The sequence below is a fragment of the Capra hircus genome, chromosome 21, assembly GCF_001704415.2.
Source record: "Capra hircus breed San Clemente chromosome 21, ASM170441v1, whole genome shotgun sequence".
NCBI lineage: Eukaryota > Metazoa > Chordata > Mammalia > Artiodactyla > Bovidae > Capra > Capra hircus.
The window spans coordinates 9,781,314-9,806,039 of NC_030828.1; the positions used below are offsets into that span (position 1 = coordinate 9,781,314).

General features: G+C 53.7%; 1 long non-coding RNA gene across 2 annotated transcripts in view; it reads right to left on the reverse strand.

Moving 5' to 3' along the window:
- Window positions 1-17,490, reverse strand: part of LOC102172201 — a 37,123-nt gene extending 19,633 nt beyond the window's left edge. For both annotated transcript variants that reach the window (XR_310887.3, XR_001919903.1), the window contains exon 1: window positions 17,324-17,490. This is a non-coding gene — a long non-coding RNA (uncharacterized LOC102172201). The remainder of the gene's footprint in view (window positions 1-17,323) is intronic.

The window sequence follows — 24,726 nt, forward strand, 5'->3', positions numbered from 1 at the left end:
CAAACTTAAAATCTCCTCCAGGCCAGGGCCCATGACTTACTAATCTTTGTGTCCACAAGTGCCTCATACCACGCTGGGAACATCCTACCTGCTTAATAAGTGGGTGTTAAGTAAATGCAAAAGTGAGAAAGTCTCCATGGTGAGCAGAAAGATAATCACCCTTCCTCCTCCTCCTGGATGTCTGCATTTTCCATGCTACACTCATAGCCCACCCATGCTTCCACCTCCTCCCAACACTGATGACCCACTTCCCAAGCCAGGAAGCTCTAAATTCAGGAAAGGGTAAGCGCAGAATGCCTGTAGGGTCACCAGGTAGGCACAGCTGATCTTGACTTAGCAATATTCCCCTAGGACTGGCTGACCCAAGCTGACCATCTCCTTCCAAATAAGTAACACACACCTGGGTGGTTCCTTCCTGCAAGCTGAGGATGTGAACATTATCTGTTATTTTTTCTGTTTTGAATTTTTGAAAAAAAAAATGACTACCTTGGTACACTGATTTTTTTTCCTACTTCGACCTTAAAAATATTGGATGCTTAGACTCATGGAGATGTAACTTGTATGTGTATATGGAGAGAGAGAGAGACATTAAGGAGAGTATTTTCTTAAATTCACTTCACCCTCATGAGAAAACAGAAATAAACAAACAAACAAACAAACAAAAAAAAACGGAAAAAGAAGAAAAGGTGAAGTCAAATGCTACCCACACCAGTTTGGCAGGAAAGTTAATGGTTCTCTATCATCACTACTATGTAAGTTTGTTGTGGTTACGCTTAAGGCATAGTATGCTTTTGTAGATGAAAAAAATAATCAGTTCTAAAGTCTGATTCCTCATGAAATCCACGAAAAGAGCATGGAGATAGATTAAAAGGAAGAACGGGTGAGATGCGTTCCTTAGTAACCTGCAGTTGTTCAGTCACTAAATGGTGCGGACTCTGTGACCCCGTGGACTGCCGCGAGCCAGGCTTCCTTCCTTGTTCTTCACCATCTCCCGGAGTTTGCCCAAACTCGTGTTCATTGAATCTTAGACAACTCTCTGATCTGCCCTGAAGACATTTTCCTGGGATCCCGTGAGGAAATGGGACTTCTTACCAAGAGGGAAGTTCTCGTGACTGTGTTCACATCACTGTCTTTCCCCATCAGAACAGGGAGCGTATCAGAATGTTTGAAATGAAACTTTATTCCAATGTTGCAAATCATACTGTTGGCCGCCACCAATCTGTGCTCCAGCTCCCAAGATGAATATGCCCAAATATCCCAGGTGCTTTTTTTCCTTTTCCCCTTCCCCCCTTCCCCTGACAAATCCAGGTGCTCTTTTAATAAGCTCTTTAAAAGGGATACGATCCCAAGCTTCTTTTGTGGGCACACGCAACACAGCAAGCACCCCTGATTCATCTCTGAAATACAGAAAGCGCAGGGACATACCATCTCCCGTCCCTGGAAGCAGCAGGCTGTGCCTTGAAGGGGAATCGCTGGCCCACCTGCTTGCTACCTCTCAACCAAGTGGTCCACGGGCTGGAGCCTGCTTGAAAACCCTTTCCTGACCCCCTTGGCAAGGACAGATCACCTGCGAAGTACCACTTTGTCCCCAGGAGAAGCTCCATTTACCCTCCAAGTGAGTAGGTTTCTCTCCTAAATCCAGTGTGGAATGGAAGCTGACTTCCAGCAAGTTGGCCTGGTTCCATCCAGGCCTGGGCTGTTGCTAGTGGGCTCAACGTAAGGTTCTTAACTTCCCTGAAGCTCAGTTTCTTTAGCAGCAAAGAGGAGACAATGGCAGTTCCTAAGTCTGTGGGGAGGTGGGATGGGGCGGCTTGTGGGAGCGCTAGGGTGCGGCGCTTAGCCGCGCGCAGGGCTCAGGGCTCGCTTCAGTCTTATTTCTTCTTCTTCTTCTTTTTTTTTTGATCCATGCGTTTTCCTAAAGAATCTTTCTGGCTGTTGACAATCAACTTTACTGCGCAAAGGTCAATATCCGGGGAAAATCACTCCTGAGCAATCTAGAGATGGGAGGGTCAAACCTGCAAAGTAGATTTCAACAGGGCTGCGAGAGTAGATAGACCGAACGATGCAGCGGGAACTCAATCACTCACAAACCCAGCCTTGGCTGCGCTCCCAGGTGAAAGGGAGTCTCCTACGAGCCAGACCACCCCCCTCCCCCGACCATGCTACCGACCCTGGGTGAGCAGAACGAGGGCCCTGGACGCGCACCCTCTTCGCGCACCCGCTTCGCCCAGAAGCGGAAGGAGGCAGGGGCGCACCTGTTTCGTCCCCAAGACCCCGAAGCGCAAACCCAAGAGCCCGTCGTTTTCGGCAGAGAACACCGGGTGCTGGTCACAGATATAGGAGCTACCTGCTTTTTCCTCCTGCCCGCAACTGAAGCTTGAGTCCATTTACTCCCAACATTCCCGCGGCCTCCCCATCAAGTCACTTTACCGAGTTCTTGTAGATTTTTATCCCCTCCCCAACTCCACCCCAAACTGATCTCAGCTTCAGGAGGCCATGGAGGACCAGGAGGCAGGGCACCCGCACCCCATCTCCTGCCCACGCAGGAGAGCCAAAGAACTTGGTTCTGCCGGAGAGTAGACGGAGGCGGCTAAGGGTTGTGTGTGGCTGGGGGCAGGGTCAGGCGAATGCACCCCCACCTTGCAGGACCACAGAGCTCATTCCTGCTCCAGGGCTGGATGCCTCCAGGGGCAGTAGACTTTTGGTTCCAGAGGAAACGTTGAGTCTAGCAAGGAGGGGGCGGGGGGGAGGGGGGTAGACTCCAGGGGGGTGGGAGCTGAAGATTTCCCAGGAAAAGAGAAGGTTAACTGGAGCCACAGTGATGAGTGAGGTGGATGCCAACCACCCCTCCCCCACCACGGCTTCCTCTCACCACCACCACCTCAAACACACACACACCACACTCCTGTTCGGTGAATCCCAAACTAAGGCCATAAGACTTTCCCCACTCAGTGGCTCAGGGCCAGACCCCACAGCATTGCTTATCCTCCCCAGGAACAATTTCTCCTTCTACACTGTTCTGCCCACTGGTTTCAGTCCTAATTCCTCCTAGACAGTTCATTCAGCCTGATTCCCACCCTGCACAGCACTGGGCGGCTGGGGGGAGCCTAGCATGGCCACTAGCATCTCAGTTTCTCTGGCTGACCTGGGTAGACGAGGCTCAGACCCCTGGGTCAGCAGCCTGGTGCGCTAGTCCCTCCCAGTGCACTGGGCTCATCTCCTGGGGCCTGCTGAAACACAGCCCAGCCTCTAGTTCTCGCCTTTCTCTTCTCCTAGTTTCTTTAAGCTAGCCATAGAGGTCTTACACAGTGGGTAAGGGTAGGGAGATCCCCTTGCACTCCTTCTACACAAACACACATTTTTGCACACTTCTGTCAACCTGCTACTACCCAGGCCACCAAGCCAAAGGCTGTCCTGGAGCAGAAAGGCGTGGGGAGGAGGAGCAAGGGAAAAACCAATGAATCAGGTTTGCTCTCTCCACCTGGAAAGTTGTGTCATGCTCGAGAGAGGAGTCAGCCTGGAGAGAAGGGTACCAGGGAAAAGAGTTGGCTGGTCCTGAGATCTCAGCGAGGCCACTGCTGAGGGGTAGGAGAGACAGGAGAAGGGTTGGAGGGATATACCTTGGAAGAGGAAGGAGGCCAGGGCTGTTGCCAAGAGACTAGAGGGAGGTGATGAATCCTGGGGCCTCCCAGGCTTTCCCGCAGCCCCACGTGGCCAAAATCAGAGGCTGGGGACGTCATTGGAGTAGGGGTAGGAGAACACACAACGGGGCATCTCAGCACGGTCCCCCAAACTCGGGTGCCTAGCCCTGGGCAGGAAACTTTCCTCTTTCTCAGGGCAAGCAGGTACCCAGAGACGCCAGGCCAAGGCTGGGGGAAGGGCACAGGCCAAGGGAGCGCTGTCTGAGCCACCCTTGGCCGCAGGCAGCGCCGGAGAGTCCGAATCCAGTGGAAGAGTGAAGGCAGAGGCCTTGGTGGCGCTCGGATTACTCTGGATCGCATGTTGCTTTTCCCAGTTTCTACAGTTCCAGGTCCTGTCGTCATCTTTTATTCAGACTAGGCTTCGGGTTCTGGCTCTCGCGGGGGCCCCGGCGACTCCAGAGTATTCACAGGACTAAGGAGGTGCCCCGCCTGGGCTGGATTCACCAGGGCCCGGGTCCCTCCTGTTCTACCCTGCGGGGCACCTCCCGTGTCCCCAGTCCCCGAGGGGCAGCAAGAGCAGGAAAGGCAGCCGCAGGCCGCGAGCAACTTTTTTGAAACGCATTGCTGTCCCCCTGAAAGGTGTTATAACAGCAATTCAATTACCGTAAATGGCGCACAGCGTCCTCGCAGCTGGAAAGTCGGTAACGAACTGTGGCCGACGCATGTAAAGGAATGGGGCTAAACGTACGCTCTTTATCTCCCTCTCCTCTTTCTAACATCCTCTCTTTCCGCCTTTTCTTGGCTGTGTACTCATCATAGCCGGACCACGGGTTAATTAACTCCAAAGAGCTCAGTCTATCTGGACAGAAACACACTGAGAAATTGGCAGGAGATCCTAAAAACTGGAGGTGGGATCAAAAGGACCACCTGAAATTCCCTGCGTTTCCCTACAGGTCTGCAGTCTTGCCTTCAAGGAACAGAGTTCCAGGCGCAAGTGGCGAATCGCCGGGAGTGTGGTCACCTGGGCGTGTGTGGAGTAAAAATATTCCTGTCTGGGCTTAGATCGAGGAGCCGTGCCCACGAAATCCCACATGGCATGATCTGCAGGCACCCAAGGAGACGTGGGGTCTGTTGCTGGTGCATCGCCACTTACAGGCCACTGGAGACAACCCACACTCGCCATTGGTATCCTGGCACCGTGTATTTCCGGCTAAACTTTAAGGAGAGGTCATGAAATTAACCATATCAACAAAAATGAGGCAAAGTGCTGGGGGAGGCAGAAGGCGGGCGGGAAGAGCTGCCTGCTTTCCGGAGTGGCGCTAAATCATTACAGTACTCCATATGTTAAAATCTAGAGGGAGGGCCGGAGGAGGGGGGAGAACCTCTCACAAGGCAGCCTGGCAACTATTTAAATAAAGGTAAAATTAACATTTGCTCCTTTGAAGTTACAGTACAGACAGCTTAAAAGCGGGTTTTATTTAGTGGATGTCATATCAAAAGAGGAAGAAAGGCGTTGCCTCGCCTGGAGTTTTTAGTTTCATATTTTTTAAAAAATCATTTGTAGAAAAGGCCAAGACGGCAACGTGGGAATTCGAGTGCTTTCTCGCCGCCCTGCGGGGCCGGCCTCTCCCAGCCACCACGGGAGGTTTCCAACAGTGGAAATGCCGAGTTTTCCAAGCTCGCGGTAATACAGCCATAAGATGCCTCTGGCTGCTCCCCTTTTCCCTACCCAGCTCTCGGGAAGATTTGGGAGTTTCACTCCTGGAGAGGGCAAGAGCGTGCGGCCTGGCAGAGGGGGTGCAATGGGGCCCGCCGTGCGCGCCAGCCTCCAGCGGCGCTGGGCTCCCCCTCTGAGCCCTGAGCCCTCCCTGCCCTGGGCAGCGCCCCCCAGAGCCACCCTGTCCGGAGGGGTCCAGCAGCTGCGAACAGAGGTGCACTCTCAGGGTCTCCTCACTCGAAGCGGGACAGGCCGAGGCGCGCGGGGGGCCCAGCCCAGGGCTTGCCTGGGGATGACCCCCGGAGCAGGGGTGCTCGGCGCACGCGCTACCCTGGACGTCCCGAGCTCTGGCTCTGGGGCTCTGGGGTGGTTTTCGGCTTTGTTTACTTTAAAACCTAGAGGCGCGGGTTTCTTTCCTGCTCCCTGAAGCCTCTAACCTGCAGTTTGCAGTTCTCCGCTGTGCCGTCCCTTTTTTGTCCCCCAAGGCGAGACCAGGACAGGTTTCCCCTGTCCATAGCTCCCAGGGCTGGAGACTTTAGAACGTGGGGACCCGGAGGTCACCCGCAGCCTGTGGTTTGGAGAGACCACCCTCTTCTCCATCCCTTAAGTCCCTGTTTAATAGGCTGCTGAAGGGTCACTCCACGCGGGTCCTTGACGGGGCCGGCACTCGGGAGTTTCACCTCCCCTCCAGGCCCTCTGCGGTGGGCAAAGAGGGCAGTCCCCAAACCCGCGTCCTCGTGGTGTTTCTTGATGGAGCCTCCTGCCAGCTCTCCAGGCTGCAGGGAAGACCCCCGACGTCCCACTCAAGGCTCCCTAGCCCTCTCCGGCCCTGGTGCAGCGGGGATGGCGGTCACTCGGCGCGCCCGCCGTGGCCTTGATCCTCGCCTAACACTCGCTCCGCCGGGCCCCGGGCGCGGCTCCGGTTTGGAGGCTGCGCCGTTTCCTTTCGGCCGAGGGTCCTCTCCAGCCTCCCCGTCTTTTTGTCCGTTAGCCGCCGGCCCTTTTTCCAGCGCTTCTCCTGGAAGCCAGGACAGGGCCCCGATGTATTTAAGGCACAAAACCCCCGCTTTTAAAGCCCAGCTGGGAGCCTCGGTCCCTCGTAGGAGACAGAGAAAGGGCGAGATTGAGAGCCCAGGGGGTGGCCCTCTTGCAATGAGAAGGCCCCCCTTCGTTTGCATCTCTGGTCAAGTGTTTTGAAGTTATACTCAAGGCCGCTGTCTATTCCTTTCCTGTGGGTCTGGAAAAAAAGACCCAGACATATATATAGGACATGCCCATCTAGAAGAGCCGCTATCCTGTAGATATAGGGCCGCTGGCTCCCAAACCTCTGGGGCAGGAGGTTCTGCCCTGGTAACCTGAGGGTCTGCCAAGGGTCTGGATGTGAGATTTGAGGGGCACTCTACTTTTCCCCGGCCTTTCTTCCGGAATCCCAAATCCAGGGGGTCTGCAGCCGAGTGCCCCCCACCCCAACCTGGTACAGGAAAGACTGGCCGCAGCTGAGGCCTGGTCCCCTCCCCAGCTGCCACCCTGGTTCAGCCCCTGCTCCCCAACTAGAAGGGGCTGGCAAAGGCTGCTCTGGTGGACAGAAGCTAGAGTAGTCAAGGATTTGGACTTGTAAAACCAGTTAGAACAACTCTTAACACTTTTCCCTTTCTGCCCACCTGTTAAAGAACACATGTTCTTAAACGGTTTGACTTGGTAATTCAGAGAATAGGAGACATTCTTTACTCTGGCCTCTTCCTCCTCTGTGAGGTCACTGCTCTTAATGCATGCACTTAAGAGAAGTTCTTAGACATCTAATTTCTGCTCATCTTGGTCTCAGACTTAATGAAACCCAACCATAATTTAGATTATTTCTCAAAAGTACCTAGCTAGGTAAATAGGAAAACTGGCAAATTGATGATGAATTAGCCATTCTTTTTTGATCTTCCTAAAGTTGGCCAAACTAATAGAAATTCATTTTAGATGACTCCCATTTTAGCATAACTGGCATTACTTCTGCTTGTTCACAAAGTCTTTTACAGCTGGGACTGTCAAACCAGCCTCCTCTACTCAGCCTGGTCCCATTTCAGAGTTCCTTAGAACTGTTCTCATAGGACCCACCCTCCCTATCCCTTTATTTCCTCCCTTCACCAGCCATGGATCAATCAGAGAGACAATTGATTTTCCTGTGTCCTGTTTGAATCAGAAAATGCTGACGTCTTGAGGTGTTGGATGAAATCTGAGTGAGCACGAAATCCCACAAAATATGAAGCAGCCAGGCCAATCTCCAGGTTTAACAAAGTTCTGTGTGTATATACATGTATATGTGTTAAGTGTGTACTTATATTTATCCACCCGAACTTGCATAAGATTGACAGTGGGAAGAAATTTTAATGTAATGTAGGGACACAAGCTGAATGAGAAATCATCTTAATAATCTGGATAAATGAAGAGGAGACCCAGACCTAAATGTCTAGGAGTAAATCGCTAATTATGAAATCCCAAACTCTTTTGAGCTAGGGTCCTATGCTTGCCAGAAAATGGTCATTTTTCCTCTCTTTTACTGGAAACAAGATCCTAAATTCCTTTTGACTGAAAAGAAGTTACGAGACAAGATGCAATTTTCTCTTTCTTTTCTGACAACTCTGTCATCCAAGGGATCACAGCTATGTCAGGGTGTCTGTCTTGGGAAGAAAAAAGGGAGGGGGGTCGGAGAGAAAGAGTGAGCTAGTGAGAGAAACGGTGCAGCCCGTGGCCATCTTTGCATCAAATTTTTCCAGACCTCTATTTTTGATTGTGATCCCACTGATCTGAGTTTGAAATGCAAGCACAGTGAAGCCCCTAAGCCTTCAATCGTGTGAAATTTTCAAAAGATCTCTAGAAGCAATCTCAGGCTGCCTGACCCCTGACAGGAGCCGATCTCTTTATTCCTCTCTCTGCCGGCACTTCATTTGTTGGAATATCTTTCAGATTTGCACCTCCAGATGACAAACCTGAGTGTTTATTATGTGTACATGAATCGGAAATCTTCAAGCCCACAGAAAAGCACCATCTTAAACATAATATTTAATTTCCCGGCCTAAGTGCCTGCTTCTTTATTTGCTTTTCATTAGCGTAAATATTTTTTCCAGGTCTCCCCTTGTGTCACTTTGATATTTAGATGATTCTCTCTTTTAATCATCATTTCCCCCTTGGAAAAAAAAAATCCCCTGTCGCCTGCGTCTGCGGAACTCACACTGCCACGTCACTGCGCGGCGGGCAGCGAGGCCGCGAAGCTGGACGCAGAGCCGTTCCGAGTTTGGGGGGGGGGGGCGCCTCTCCGGGCCGGGTCGGGGGCGGCCGTGTCACAGAGAAACGCTTGCTTTGTAGCTGGCGGCCAGGGCTGGGCTGGGCCCGCTGACCACCTCGTGTCTCATTCCACCTCTCCTCCTTCAAGCCTTTTTAGATGATGCTTCTCCTTTTTTAAGAACAAAACAAAACCTCAGGCGGCATGGAAAGGTGCTGCTTTCAGCCGCTGGCAGTCAGGGCCCGGAGCTGTGTCTTGAGCCAGGGCGCCAAGTTTAGACATCTCGACCCAATCATGCGGGCACTCCTTCCGGCCCCGCACCGACTCCCACCAGGCCCTCTGTGGGCCCCAGATCCTGGGGGTCCGAGGGCACTAGAGGCAGGAGTGTGACGATTGCTTTGTTAAACTTCCCTCTGTCGAATAATTCCGCAGATAAGATTTTGGGGTGGTTGCCCACCCTTCCCCCAATCTCAGCCCCAGAGTGAGCTTTAGAGCCCAGCCCTGCACTCAGGTGGACCGAGATGACACGGAGACTCACGATACCCTGCGTAAGCGGGAGGTTGAATCGCCACCCACAAGCCCAGTCCCAGGTCGCGGAGGTGGTGGGCTGAAGCCCGAACGCCCCTCCCTCTGTGTTTGGATAGGCCGTGTTGCTATGATTAACTTATTAAACCCCCTCGTAATTATTTTAATTCGACTCGAAAAAATACTTTGGGCGGCAGTTACGATGTGTTTGTATTTATCCATCCCCCCCATAAAACCTGTGTTAAAACAAATGTTACTTTTCTCTCTCTGTACATAGACCCTCCCTATTTGAAATAGACCGCAGGGACTGCCATTAGATCGAATGGCAAGTCTTTATGGAAAGTGTTTTGCATAATTACATACCAAAGCCAGAACAGTCACCTCCACATTTTATGGGTCACAAACCATCAACAATTGCCACATTATTGTCCACGAAACCTTAGTCCCTTCATTGATGGAGCGGACTCCACTGCTAATCTAGAACGGGAAAGGATGGAAATTTCTTCTAATAAGAACCCGAGAAGATTATGTCCCCACTGACAACGTGTTTACATATAGTTATAAAGTTCAGAGGACCGACGGGGGAGAGGAAAGGAAATCGAGGGAAGCCTGATTAAGAGCCACGCATCGGTCTAATATAGATAGCGCATCAAAAGGAGTGTCTGAATGTCCTCCCCTTTTCAGATCCGACCCCTTCCTACCTTTGTCATGCAGTAATTAAGATATTCTTATTTAGACAGACAGCATCTCTAGTAACTGAATAATATTAGCTCCTTTGATGTCAAACTTTTGACAGTTATCACACCAGCACTGGGCAATTTAGCACAAATGCCCTCCTTTAAAAAAAACAAAAACAGAAAACCCCCATTGGCTTTGAAGAAATCTAATAAGTGTGATTCTTATCACCAAATGATCTAAATCGCTGCCGACAGGCCGCCCAGCTATAAATTACATTTGGTGTTACATAACGAGGCCGAATTTGGGTTTGAGCTCATTGAGGCAGTGTTGGTGGGAACTGGGACACTCCCCCTCCCCATCCGTAATTCCTGTGGCCCCATTTCCGACTCCCATAGCCTCTGTCCACTGTAAGAGCAAAACCTCACGAAATCGAGGGGTCAGGGCAGAGATGGGGGATCCAGCCGAGGTGCGGGCGCGAAGCTCAGTGCCCTGGTTTCAGCTCCAGAGCGCAGGGCAGGTTCAGCCAGCCACCTACTCCCGGATGCCACTTCGCCGTGGCTTTCAGAGCTCAGGCGCCAAATTTGGGATTTGCCAGATGGCAGGATTATCTTCGCGTTTGCTATATTATGTGTGTGTGTGCGTGTGGAGTGTCTCGGGGTGGGGGCGAAGATGGGCATGGAAAGCAGAGCCGGATCCGCCTCTGCCCGAGCTGCCTCTAGCAGCCGGGACCCGTCCCGGGGCTCGGGGCAATCTCCGGGCCGCCCCGCCGCAGGCAGCAGGCGGAGTTCCGCCACCCCCCGCCCGTGCAGACCGAGGCCCCGAGGCCCAGATGCGCGGAGCTAGGGGAGGGGCGAGGAGAGCGCTTCCCTCGGAGGAGAAACGGGGTGGGGGGGGGCAGGCGAGTTGGAAGTGAAGGGGGCAGAGTGGGCGGGTGGGGAGGGCTGAGACGGCGACGGTGACACCTGGAAGGCATTGTCCTTGCGAGTGACACCTGTCAATCTCCGCTCCGGGGTCCCGGGGCCGGGGAGGCTGATGTCATCGCAGAGTCCCTTCCCAGCCGAGGGCGGGGAGGACTGGGGGGAGGCGGGGGCGAGCGGAGCCAGGCGGCCTGGGAGACGGGTGGGGGAGGAAAGAAGGAAAATAAACAGCAATTGCACTCACTCGCCGCGTGCTCTGCTCTGAATTTACACGGCCATCAATATTCCAACTTTAGTTATTATTTCTCATCTCGCAGGGCCTGCCTAGCCTTGTCACTGGGGGAGGGGAACTGGTCCAGGGCCACACAGCATCCTCTATCCCCGGGAGCACCCCGCCATCCCAAAAGCCTGGAGGGGGGCTGACCCTCCTTCCAGACCCAGCTCCCTCTTTGCCCGGCGGCTGTTCCCCGCCAGAGGCTGCGGGCTTAAGGAGGAAACACTTGGGATGAGTTGTGAAAAGTCTTGAGAGATTGCAGGGGGTGAGGGGAGAGTTAATTAACGTGGAGCTGGCTCAGCGAGTGGGAGAGCTGGCGGCGGCGTGGGTGGGCGGGCCGGGTCGAACGCGGGGATGCGCTCGGTGCGGGGTGCTTGTGATCTGGGGGCCCAGCTTGGAGGCCTGGGCTCGGGGCGGGGCGGGGGGTTGGAGGGGGGCGGGAGGAGCGATGGGAGGGGTCCTCCGCGGGGGCTGCTGGCGTGCTCCGCGAAGCCTCCGGTGGGTCCCGGGGAAACTCTGGTCTCCCACCTACCGAGCTGGCGCCCGCACCCCCCTTAGCGCTCCTGGACTCTCCCTCTGCCTATTCTTTGCGGCCCGAGCTAATTAGCAGCCTGCCAGCGGCCTGATTTATGGAAACGCTCGGGCGGGCGGAGACGCGCGGCGAGCCGCGGCTGGGTGCCTCGGGGCGGAGAGGAGGAGGAGTCTCAGCGGCCCCCTCCGCCCGGCCGGAAACTGGGAGTTGCTCTCCCCGCTACCCACCCTCCAACCCTGGCGAGGCCGGGCGCCCCCGCGCCCCCCGAAGCCCCGGCCTGGGACGCTGGGAACCCTGGCGCCAGCGGGGCGGGCAGGGGGTGGTGGCTGCGCTGCGGCCAGCGGGGTCCCCGCAGCCGGGTTCCAGCTCGCCTGACCTGGAGGGCGGGCCGAGCGCGCGGAGAGCGAGAGACTTGTGCGCCCGGGTTGCGGCACCTCCTTCCCCCCGGTGTGGTCTGCAGAGAAGGAAAAACGAGGGGAAGGGGGAGAGGACGCTGCACGGGGTCGACAGCAGGCCCCCTGGCCGCGGAGGGCGGGGGCGTCTCAGGCCTGGGTGGGCAGCGTGGAGCCACCAGCCCAGCGTGGCCCCTATGTCGCTAGTGACTGTCCTCGGGAAGGGCGTGGTCCTTTTCTTCTCCCTTCCCCTGGGTCTCACTCTCAAAGTCGTGTGAGTCGGAGCCTCCCGACTAGAGTCGGAGCCTCCGGACTAGAGTCGGAATTTGGAGCTGGGTGATGGCTGGGGAGGGGGGCACCACAGGACAGGTCTAAGAGCCGCCCCTCCCGGCACTTGCCCGCAAACTCCGGCGCTGTCTCCTCACTGGCCTTGAGTTGCCCCCGAAAACCCCGAGAGAGAAGACGGGAGAGGTGCTCCCAGGCTTCCCAGTGGACCCCATAAGTTGAGGATGGAGAGAGCAAGGGGAGGCGAGTTCGGGGGACAAAGTGCAGGGACCTGTTGCTGGCGCTCCAGCAGAGTGGCGCCTCTCCCTGGGGAACAGGGACAAAGGAAACGGGGGAAACCTCTGGGCCCTCCTCCCCCGGGAGAATTGTTGGAGGAAAGTGATCCTGGCAGACCCAGAGGGCTAGAAGCCCCTGGCATGCTCCTTCAGACTTCGGGGGGCGGGGATAGGGACTGGGGGTTGAAATCATTGGGAAGGGAACCAGTCCCCCCAAGCCTGGGCCCAAAGGTGCAGTTTTGAGGAACTTGAGATGTCCAAGACAATGTGTCAACTTTCTTTTAAAACACCCTACAAGTTCACATCCCTTAGAACCGCCTCTCCGACCCTCTGCCTGGAGGAGGTGCAGAATTAAGACCTTTCTCCCATCGCAAGACCACCGGAAGCCTGTCCCGGGGTCTCTGCCTTTTCTAGGTTCCCTCGTAGATAAGGCCATTTGATGTCAGTGAGAACAGGAAGCGCTCCCAGCGCCACCCACCCAGGAAATTTAGTTTTCTGCTCTTCTTCACCTTCCAACTTCTGCTACCAGTTACAAAGGGTTAGTAATATCCGGGGTCAGGCAGGCCCTGGTCTTTCTGAACCGCGGCAGGAAGTTGACACCCTCAGCTGGGTGGGGAGCTGGGCTGAGCACCCATCTCTCTCCTGCATAGCGTTTAGTCCCCTGGGTAGTGGCCCCTCTGAATTTCTAACCGTGCTGAGGGCTGAAGTCACCTGCCCAGACAAACTGCGGTAGCCGAAATCTGCCCAAGTCTAAGCGGAAAGAGAGACCCATCCCCGTCAAAGTGTTGCCTTCAGGCAGCGCGGGTGCCAGGACTGCTGGGTCACCCAAGGGCCAAGCTTCAGTCTCAGGGCCTCACCAGGCCACGGCTCCCAGGGTAATCGCAGGCGGGTTTCAGAATCTGCAGCTTGCCCAGCAAACGCTGGCGGTTAGGCGCCCAAGTAATATTCTTCCTTCGTCTTTTTCAAAGTTGATTTATCGCAATCGACAGGTTAAAGCCTCATCTGACTTCATTACTTTTAAAAGCTGTCTATTTCACAACTGTCACTTTTCATTGCTTAACTCAGATAAATACTTGAAGAAATGAATTGGAAGAGACTTTTAGATCATGTTTATAATTCTTGGTCGCCACGTTAACATTCTAATGACCTGACCCTCTGAGTTTCTGTAGACTCCTAAATCGGGCCGAAATTTCCTGCATTTATATCAGAAAATGTCAGGGAGGGTGAGGGAGCCGGAAATACGGGCTAAAAGAAGTGCAGTTGGCGACAAGTCGGCGACCGGGTGCAGCTTCAACAGAGTCTCCCCGATGGGGGCTAGGGCCTAGGCCAGGTAACCAAAGCCCCTAGGTAAGGGGACAACTCTCGGGGCAGGGCCCCGGGAAATCGAAATGCTGAAAAGAGGGCCCAGCCTGATGTTTGCACATGGAGCCCGGGTCCCAGAGAGCCGGGGGCAAACGGCAGAGGAAGTTCACGAAGGATAGAATTTCTGTCCACCGTGACTATTTATGACTATTATTATTTCTGACATTGTTTCCAAACTGGTTCTAATGGGCCCCACGCAGGTTGAGCGTGACAGGGTAAAAGGCATTTCCTGCCGGTCGTCTTTGACTTAGAGCTGTGAGATACCCACTGAAGGCAAGTGTGGAAACGAAATCGTGTGGATGGAAATAGTTAAATAATTTGAAGTAGTTTCTTCTGCCATTCTGCTGTCATTTGCCCAATGCTGGGTCTTCTGGAGCTAGTGTTAATCTCTCTCTCACCCACCAACCCACAGGGAACAAGCTCTCAGAAGTATAATAGGTTGGGGGGGAAAACAGAAGGGGGGGACACCACAAGGGGTTAAAGTTTTTTTAAAAAGGGGGGGGGAGGAAAAGAAAGAAAAAAGAAAAACCAATCAAACTGGAAAACTGCCTAGTTTGGGGACAAACCAATAAGGAGTGCATTAGATTTTTTTTTCCTGTATTTTTTTTCCTTTAAATATATGTATGTGTGTAAATGAAGAAGAAAAAGAAAAAAAGAAGGAAGTCTCCCGAGCCCAGGGAGGAGCTGCCTAACCCTCCGCAGTGTCCGGGCCGGGGCTGACCCCGCGCGCGGTCACCGGGCCAGCGGACCCTGCGCCGCAGCTCCGGCCCCGCCCGGGTCCCGCTGCGAATACAACTTCGCAGGCTCCCGGGACCACGGCGCGTGGGCCCCCGCCGCGCTCCGCGACCCCGCCAGCTTCGCGGTCGCCGCCCTGGGCCTCCGCCCACCCCGAGAACCAGCCCGCCGAGCGGGTCTGAGCGCTCCCCGCCTTTGGGCGCCGAGGCGAAAGGGAGGCGGCGGGAGTGACGCTCGCAGGCCGCGGTCTCTGCGGGAGCGAGGCCGCGGCGCTCGGCGCGGACTGCCGGGCGCTCTGCCGCGCCCTGGAGCGCCACCTCGCTGCGGAAACGGGAACTCCTCGGCCGCCCCGCGCAGCCTCCCGCCTCACTGGACCGTCAAGAGTTTTCCTTGCATCATCTAAACTTGAAGGCAAGCCGAAACTCACAGGCCTTCTTTCCACCGATCTGTGACCAACATACCCCACAGTGTCTGTACTGGGCGAAAGGGCAAATCATAGGAGAAAGGGGAGCAAATATACAGCTACAGCATCACCGAGTCTAAGCGGTGATGCTGCTTTCATAGGAAACATAAAATAAATGAGCGGGGTCTTCTTGGAGGACACGGATTTGGGCCGTCGTGTGTTCCAGGGCCACTCAGCTGTGGCGGCTGCGAATATCTCCCAGGAGGCGGGTGCTTATGAAGTCAGACCTTCCCAATTACGATTTCCACCCATATCCACTCATTCTCATCAGATGGACATAAAGAGGGGCTGTGCCATGCCTGTCGCCAGCCTACTGGGACCTTGTCCCCTCCCCCCCAACCTTCAGCTCTGCTGATAAAATAACCACAAAATGCCGCCCCTAACTTGTACACCTGTAGCCCAGTGAGAACAGGAAAGTCAAGAAGTACAAATCACGCAGCGTTTCTCTTCAAGGTGCAAGTTTGACCTTATTTTATCTGGTTGGTAACCTAACTGTTTTGTCCTACTCTTAAGCTCACATGACTAAAAATACACAGAAATTCTAACTTAGTTATATGTGTACTTGTTCAATTTGTTGTTTTAAAGCGCACTGCCCCAGACACAGGGTGATTAGTGAAATATTTCACAAAACAAGATTTTTTTCCTGTTAAAAGTAGAGAGTATCTACTTTAGGGTCCTGTGAAGATTTGTGTGATTTCTTTCTTTTGAGGCAGGTACAGAACCTTTCTCTAATTTAGTTCTGACTGCAAGTTTGTTTTTGTTTAAAGGAACTTGGTGGCTCCCACATAGAATGATGGTTGGACTGGGGACTACAGGGTGGGGGGACACTTTGCCTGTGGTGGTGGGTGAGCCCTGGCATTTCCCTGCCTGAGCAAAGGCAACATGGAGAGCCTTACCTGGAAACTCTGCCCTCCCTGAGTTGGCAGGGTGAGTTCTCTAAGGGCTGGCAAGCAAGGAGGGAATGTTCCTTCTCCCTGTAACCAGCACTCCTCAGTGAAGATTAGGGGGCTCTCTGAGGGCCCTTGCTCGAAAATTATAGGGCTGCATCAGGAAAATAGCCACGTTGGCTTGCTGGGTGGTGGTTCTTTCTCCATCAAGCCAGGAAAGATTCCTGAGAGACCGGATGGGAAAGAGGCCCCAATTTCCTAGCAGGACTTGAATGAGGATTCCTCACCCCAGCCAGCTGAGAAAGGGTGGCCCAGCCTCTGGGAGTTCTGGGGCTTCCTCAACAGAAGGGATGCTACGTTGGGACAGAAAGGAGTAGCTGAGAGACCCTGGGAACTAGGAGACAATTCCAATCAGGGTTCAGGGGTCCACCGAGGGACAAGGATGAAAACAGACGAGGAGAAAGCAGAGAAAATGATAGGCTTGAATCTGTGTGCCTCTAGTTCTGAGAAGTCTCTAAACTGGAAAGCTTTTTCTTCTTTCTCCTTCCCTCCTTATCTTCCCTCTCTTCATTTGTCTCTCCTCCCCCTCAGCTTCTCACATTCAGATTTTCTCCCCCCCCATCGAATAATGCCTGGAGATGAAAAATGATTTTTATTGCTATTACACTTCCTACCGCAAGATGCAGTGCAAGGCGGCAGAGTTTGTATTACAACTATGTCACAGTGTTTCACTGATGCAAAACATGTAGCCAGAGGGTGTTGCTAATGACTCCTGGATTAGAGAGAGATTGAGACTGGGAGCAGGAGAAGAGACACAGAGAGAAAGATAGGAAGGCAGGAGAGAGAGGAATTTCATTAGAAGAAAGGGGAGGGGGTGCCACCATATAATCAAGTCTAATAATCTCATCAGGATATTTTCAGAGTTCGAGATTTTAAGAGTGTGAACTAGAGAGAGAGCAATATCCTTTTAAACACCATAAAGGTTGCTTTCTTTTTTTCTTTTTTTGCAAGTTAAATAACTATTAATTATGTTTACAGTCATTTAAGTGAAGAACTCTCCTTTGGAAAGAATCACACTTCGGAAAACCCTTAATATCAGATTAAATGCTTTTCCAGGAGCCGCCCCGCTTGGAGGGAGGTGGGGACCCAGTAATCACCCCGCAGTGCGTGGACCGCTACGGGGCCTGCGGAGGCTCACTGCCCTCGCCCGCGGTCGTGCACACTTGCACACCTGCCCAGGACGGCCCGTCCGGGCCCGGGGCTCAGCCTCCGCTCGGTCTTGGCCAAACAGTCTCTACGGGCTCGGAACTCCCCGGCGCCCTCCCCCGAGACCCGCTCTACTTAGGGAAGCGGGAGGTTTCGAGGTTCCTACCGTGGCCCGGGCCGGTCCCACCGCCCTGCGGTCCGCTTCTGCCCCCCGGGGCACAGCGAGGAGGGCATCCCCTCGGGGCCGCGGCCCTTTGAACCCGTGAGCCCTGGACTCCCGGCCGGCGGCGTGGAGCTCGCTCGGGGCCCAGCTGCGGAGCGGAGTGTGGGTGGCGGGCGGGGTGGAAGGGGAGTGGGGAGGCGGGGGGACGAGGGGCGGGGGCGGGGGCGGGAGCCGGGCGCTAAGCCTGGAAGCTTGGCTGTTTACCCAAACGATTTTCCTTTCAGGCCCGAGACACCAATGAGACAAGATCAAGCTCCCCTCTTCGGGGTGTGTGTGTGTGTGTGTGTGTGTTGTGTGTGGTGTGTGTGTGGTGTGTGTCGCCTCCTCCAAGCGCGGCTTTGTGAATGGGGGCTCCGGGGACGCCGACGGGGAGGGACCAGAGGCCGACCCGGGCGCCAGCGCCTCCTCCCGGGGGCTGGGAGAAGCCGGGAGGAGGCCGAGGGGTCTGAGGGCATCGCAGGCGCCCCTGACGCTCAGTGTGGTCCCGATCGAGGGAAGCGAGCGACAGGGACACAGGCCGCGGAGAACCGAGGGCCGCATCCACGAAGGCCGAGCCGGGAGGCGACTGGTCCTGTGTGTGTGTCTGTCTCTGTGTGTGTGTCTGTCTGTGTGTGTGTTGCGGGGAGCGGTGAATAATGTGAATCACATCCTCCTTCCAGTCCCTTAATTTCCGATCCCTCCAAAGCCCCAATCTAGCTCCTTAGGCCACTGATTTCTTCCCGACTCCCTCGCTTGAGATCTATTAGCTGTAAATCAGGCCAAGGTTTTGGCGATTACGGTACAACGCAGGCCGTGTAATCCGCGCCGCTGGGCTTGCGCCTGGGTCCATCCTCGCTCCGGAAAAAAAAAAAAAAAGATGAGAAAGCAGGAGGGGAGGGATGGTCTGTATTGACAAGGCATTTGTCATTTTTAAAGGGCTCCACATCCAAGGATATCCATCAGCCTAGGTGGAGTGGGGAGGAGGCAAGGGACGCGGATGGGGCAAAGTCCCGGGGTCCGCGCAGCAGGTGAGCGCCCTCCTGGGCGTGGCTCCCGCTGCAGTTCCAGGGGACATCCGCCGCCGAAACGTCGTTTGCAAAATAACAAGAATATTAGAGGTATTATTGACAATAAGAATCAGGAAGGCGGGGTGATATTTAATTGAGGTCGTAAGATGAAATCCGGCCTGAAGGTGTCGTATGTATATTTAGTGGCAGGTCTCCGACAGCTAGCTCAGCCCAGGCCGATGAAAGGCTTACCCAAGAATGTGTTTCTGGAAGAAAAGGGTGTCCTTCCGGTGCTTCTGACTCAGCTATTATTGCTCCTGTCTCGGCCTGCCCTGCTCCCCCCAAACCCCACACTGAAGGTCGTCATTTTTTCTTGTTTGCTTTAAAAATCGCCCTCCCCCCAATCTTTCCCAGCAAGTTCTTATTTAATAGAAGTTCCCATCTCCTGGCGCTGACCCGGGCAGAGCTCAGAAGAAACCGGGTGACACATGGTTCGGGCCTCAGTGTCGGGTTCACGGTGGTTCAGACCTGGACAAGCACGCTCCGAGAGGGAGGAAGGGCGGAGGTCCCCGGGTGTTCTTCCCGTGTGTTAGGAGTGGAGGGCTGTGGCTCTGGGCTCAGAGGGGCCAGAAGCAGCTGTTGGGCATCTGGGTACGAACTGGGGGCTGGGGAACCGCGGCTGTGCTGTGGTTGATCCGGAATAAACGTGTATTAGAGAGGTGCTGCTCACGGAGGAACCAGAAGCGCCTGATAATGCTAAGAGCCACAGCTAACATTTACTGAGTGTGTCCACACATTTACACTGTGTCCTCCCCTGGGACACCCCTCAGGGGTCAGGGGTAGGCCGCAGAGCTGGGGGGCCCAGAGGGAGGGAGCAGGTAGGTAGCTAGGGAGGTGGGAGCCCGTGGCGGTGGATGAGAGGTTCCTGCCTCGCAAGGCGTCTTCTGCCTGAGAGGGGTCGCGCGGGGCAGCCAGGCCCCGGGCCCAGCCAGCCTCCCGCCCTGCCTGTGGTCCTCCCACATCCGGCCGGCCCCGCGCGGCCACGCACTGTGCGGGGCCCCCAACCTCCGGCCGGAGAGAAGGAGGGCTAGGAGTTCCACTCATGTGCCCACTTCTTCCTGCTGGAATTCAGGAGGCAAGGAGACTGGGCAGTGAGGAGAGCGAAGGCCTCGCGAGGGCCGGGGCGAGCGCAGGGCGCGCCGAGACTAGGCCCGCAACCAGGCCCGAGGCCTCCTCCCGCCGCCCAGGCCCCGGGCGCGGCGGCGCTCCGAGGGAGGTGCGCCTCCCCGGCGGGGCCGCGGGCGCTGCACCGGCTCCGAGGCCTCCGCCTTCCTCGCGGCCCCAGGCGCGCCCCGGGGCCGGAGCTGGGCGCAGGCCCCGCCGCTCTCCACGCACCACCCCGCCGGGGCGCCCCGGCCTCCGCTCCCAGGCGGCTCCGGGGAAGAGGGCTCTGGCTTCCTCCTGCACGGCCTCCCCTTCCTACCCCCCCCAAACCAGGGGCTGAGACTCGCCGGTGACCCCTGCCGTGCCCCGCAAGGGTGGAAGAAAACAGACGCTGCGCTCTGTCTGCAGACAAAAGGCCTCCGCGTGCAGGCTCGGCTGGAGCACGTTTCGCACCCGCCTCCACCTAGGCGGAGCAGGTGGTCGGGGTGGTCGGGGTAGAGAGCTCCGACTGATCCCAGAAACCAAACACCTCCGAGGCCCAGGGCATCGGCACGACCCGAGTACCTGCTCCCAAAATATCCAGTCTGCCCCCGCCCGCCCCGATTGCCCCCACCCAGCCACCCTCCTATAAAAGGGGCCCCTATTCGCTCTTTTTTCTTTTTCTTTTTTGGCTTCTGGTCTCATTGCGAATCACCTGGCAGCTCGGAAACACCGGCTCCTGATATCGACCAGCAGAGATTACTTCTTTCTCTAAAAACGACTCTAGCTTCTTCTACTAGACCCGAGGGAAAATTCACATTAAGAAAAACAAAACAAACTTTAAACGCTCTCTGGGTGCGAGACATGGTGGGGCGCGCTGAGCTTCCGATCTCCCCACGCTGACTCACCGCCGCACCTGGAAAGCTCGTCCTGCGAAGAAGAAATAGTCTTATCCTGCAGTCTATCATTTTGGTATTACAAGTAACAACCGTGGAGCGAGAAATACCCCCGGCCTAAGAATATTGATAGATGATAGTAGCGATATTCACAATCGATCCTTTAATAGGCAGATGTCATAAATCATGTTCAATTCCCTGACAGCACAGTACTTCACTTAATAATATAATTAAGATGAAAACTCCGGAGGTACTGGAGGCAGCGGGTATTGATAGCGTCAAAAATTGCGTTCTGAATATGATGATGGAAGGGAAAAGGACTTTTGGAAAATACAAACCCCCTTCCCAAAGGATGGGGTTTTCAGGGTGCTCTCTTCTGGGCAGCCCTTTTGACCTTTTTGACTCCCAACGCTCAGCGTACACCTTTTCCCCTCAGCAGCAATCCCCATCTCTGATTGGGTGGACTGGGAGTAGACCAGTTCTTTCTGAGAAAAGGAAAATAAGGAGAAATTGGCCTTGGCCTGGGTGAATGTCCTGTGTTTAGGAATCCTATAGAAATCCATCCCTTCAGCCTGAATCTGGAGGGGAAAAATGTTTAGGAGAACTAGGAAATGAAACTGTTTGGTTGTCTCAATAAAATTAATTTCCTCAACAATGTTTTCTAAATTACACATAAATCACTGAACATACGCAGATACCGTCCCCCCATCCACTCCATTTCTGCAGTTTAACTGCCTATGAGCTTTTCCAGCATTGCTCTCCAGTCAGAATCATGGACCTCAGGATGGAAACCAAAACTTCACTTGAAAAGTAAAAGCAGAGAGGCGAGGTGCTGTGAGAGTGTGATGATTCGCTCCCTGCTTCATGAGTAGAGCTGATTGTAAGTGCGGCTAAAATTATTCCAAAGGATGGAATATTAATCAAATCAATCAGAGCTGACAAATGAGAAATATTTGAAAGTCAGGGGTAATTTACAACTTTGTTATTAGTTAAGAATCGCCTGCCTTGTAACAGTAATTAATAACACTTAGGAATGATTTGGAAATCCCCCTCCCATGCTCTCTTTATTCTCCTCTTAAGGAAGGAAAGAGGAAAAGGAAGCAAATGAGTGATCACTAGAAACAGGGAAAACACTGAGTCGTTTGTAGGGAGAACAAAACTGGATAATATAAAAGAAATGGGGGGAAAAAAAAGATTAGCCCCATGGGAGGCCATCAGGAAATAAAGAAAATACAGGAGGAGGGATAGTAAATCAGAAAATGAATTCTGTAACCATACCCCATGAGCAGGCTGGCTAAAGGTTGAATTTCAAATGGCCCAGAAACCCCATCAAAATGAACAGTGCTGCTAAAAAATCTTGAAAGTAGCTCAGCTCTGAATCAAGGCAGAGCTCAGGGCATTGTCTGTTTTGTTGTTGTTAACAATGTATTTCTTTATAGCCCAGGAGCAGACGTGTGCAGGCTCTTTCCCAAATTCTATCCCTGGAGACCGGACTGGCTTTCATGTTTCTGATGTTAACTCTCCTCTTGGTCACTGACAATCCCCTCCCCCCATCCTACGTTGATTATTAGATTGTCTCAACCCCACCTAAACAACACACCAAAATAATGACTTGTTGAAAAACTATAAATCATTTCAGTGTCTGAGCTTGGAAAACCACTTCAGTCAACAGGCTTGCTGCTAGAAGGTAAAGAAATCCCCAACCTTCTGCTGAGGAAAAGCTGCTACTTCCCTGAAGTTTTATTTGTTAGATGGGGGATTTTTTTCAGGCTAGTTTAAAAAAAAAAAATGGAGAGGGGGGAGAGAGAGAAAAAAAAAAAACTTTGGCAAACTTTATCTGGTCTTTATTATAAGCCCCAGTCTTGTCTCATTGAGCTCAGGCTGAGTCTACACAAGGTAGCTAGAGATTGAGATTTATTGGTCTCTAAATGAAAAGATTCATTTGATATAAGAGGTTAACTCAAAGTTCCTATACCGTGACTAGCTTCGGCAAATGTCTCTGTCGAGTCAGCACAAAAGCAGTTCAAAGAAATCTGAAAAACACACACAGATATAGACACACAAACACACTCGCCCACTTAAGCCGCAAATGCAATTCTCTTTTCTTTGTTGTTTCTTCTGTCCTTACAAACCTTCAACTTCTTTCTAGGTGGCTGGGGTGGCTGGCTCCCCCCAAGAAACAGGCAGCTGAACTTTGCCATTTGGTATCTTTTGCTTTTACTAGCCCTGAATGAAAGGATAAGGGGAGGGGAGAAAGTAAAAGAGGAGACGTGAACTAATTCAAATAAAGCAGAATCCGTTTGTAAATGAGGTGCATAGAGGAAAGGGGGGGCAAAGAGGGGCGGATGGAAGATAGGGGCTCCAGGATGAAAATAGGCAAACTGTCTGAAAATGGATGAGATGGGTTTTCAGAGATTAGAGTCCATGAACCCAATAGGAACCTGGCAGAACGTGAGGTTGTGAAGGAAGGTCCAGAAGAGAGAGCCAAGGTGCCAGAGACTTTTAGAGGGGAGCCGGGAGGTGACACAGTGAGGACCCGAGCTCCTGGGCTAGAAGCAAACTATGGACATGCTAATGAGAGAAAATTAACCTTTGGGTTGGGTCTGTGACATGGGCCCTCTGCTGAATGCCTGACCCAGGGGCTGCAAGCCGCTTCGCTCTGCACCAGCGAAATGAGATAATCGCCCTGAAACCCACCAGCCTTGGTGCACACAGGCGCGGAAACACTGCTGTGGAGAGGGCAGAGTAGCTAGCAGCTCCTTCAAAGAAAAGGAAAACAGGAGAAGCCACCAGAACCACAGCCAGGCATGAAGAGCAAACCTGCAGACCCTAGGTGCATCTGCTTAAGTCCCAAGCCCCTCCAGGCTGGCACAGGAAAGAAAGAAGCAGGGCCTGCAAAGTAAGAAGTGTCTTCCTCTCTCTTGTTCCCTTCTGTCACCAAAAACCCTGGATAACTGGGCCTCGGTAAAGCAACAGAAGGGATAAATGGATTTTTTATCTCCAGGAACGTGGCCGGTGGGCCAGAGGATTATTGCTCAGGCCAAGGAAATATTTTGGGGAGGGAGGGGGCAGGGATGGAGAACAGAAGGAAGTTGCAGAGGACAGACTAAAACAGACCAACTGAAAAGAAATTCAAAGGGAAATTTTTGAAGTGGAGTGGCTGTGGTTACACGTCACAGACACTGAGACAGTAAAACACACACACACACAGGGATTTTATTAAACAAACAAGCCAACAACCAAACGCACATCAAAAACACATTGGCTCCTGCTGTCACAGGGAGAGGGGATTTGAAATGATTGCGGGGTTCTGGTAGGGACCTTTATGGCCTTTATCCCAGTCTCTCTCTTTCTCTCTCAGGGTGTTCCAGAAACCCTGAAAGCCTCGGTGGAGAAGCGGCCTCCCAGAGGCTACGCAGGGAGGACTCCCCGTTGGAGGCGGAGGGGTCGTGTTTCCAAGTAGAGACGTCAACAAACCGCAATCTTAGTGACACTGACAGCGCAAAATTATGTTTAATGTTGTGAGGGGGAAAGGGGAAATATAAAATTAGCACGGAGAAAATGCTTCCCAGACCTTCCTCACAATTAGGGCCTCAGCATGGGGGTGGGCACAAGGCAGGGTGGGAGCAGAGGCCCAGGCGCGGCAAGGCCACATCGCTGAGTCCAGGCAAAGGTCCCTCTCCGCCCCAGGAGGAAGAGGAAGGCTTCTGGAGGGAAGCGAATGACATCCCGTCCCATCTCTTCCCTGGGTTCAGAGCCTTTCTTTTGGAGAAGCGGGGAGGTTCTGGATGCCCCATCCTGGTAGAGATGGCCGTTCAGGGACTGGCCTGCGCAATCCCAAGAGCCACAGGGGTTTCAAATCAGTCATGAAGCTGGCCAAGAGCTGCCCAGCCTAGAAAGCAGAAGAGGAAGTGGGTGGCGGTGGGGTGGGCTGGGTGGACAGGCGTAAAACCTCAGACAACCCCCTCCTTTCCAGAACCCGGGGTGTCTGCAAGGGGAAGTAAGAACTATCTAATAAATTAGCAAACTCCCCTCTGGAACTCGCCAGCAGCCCTGCCTCAGCTGCCTGGTACAGGTGAGCTGGACCTCCCACTTTCTCATGATGCTCCAGGTCTCCATAGGCACCCCCAACCCCTGCCAGGACCAAGGACAGGCAGACTGCGACCAGGCAGTCAAGGGGATTGGCCCAGAGAGAGCCAGGGAGGTGGAAAAGGTGTCATTTTTAAGAAGGAAGCAGTTTCTGTTCAATGCAGATTGTTTCCTAAACTGCTTATTGAAAGAGACAGAAGTGTAAGTGAGAGAGAGGGAGTGTGAGAGAGAG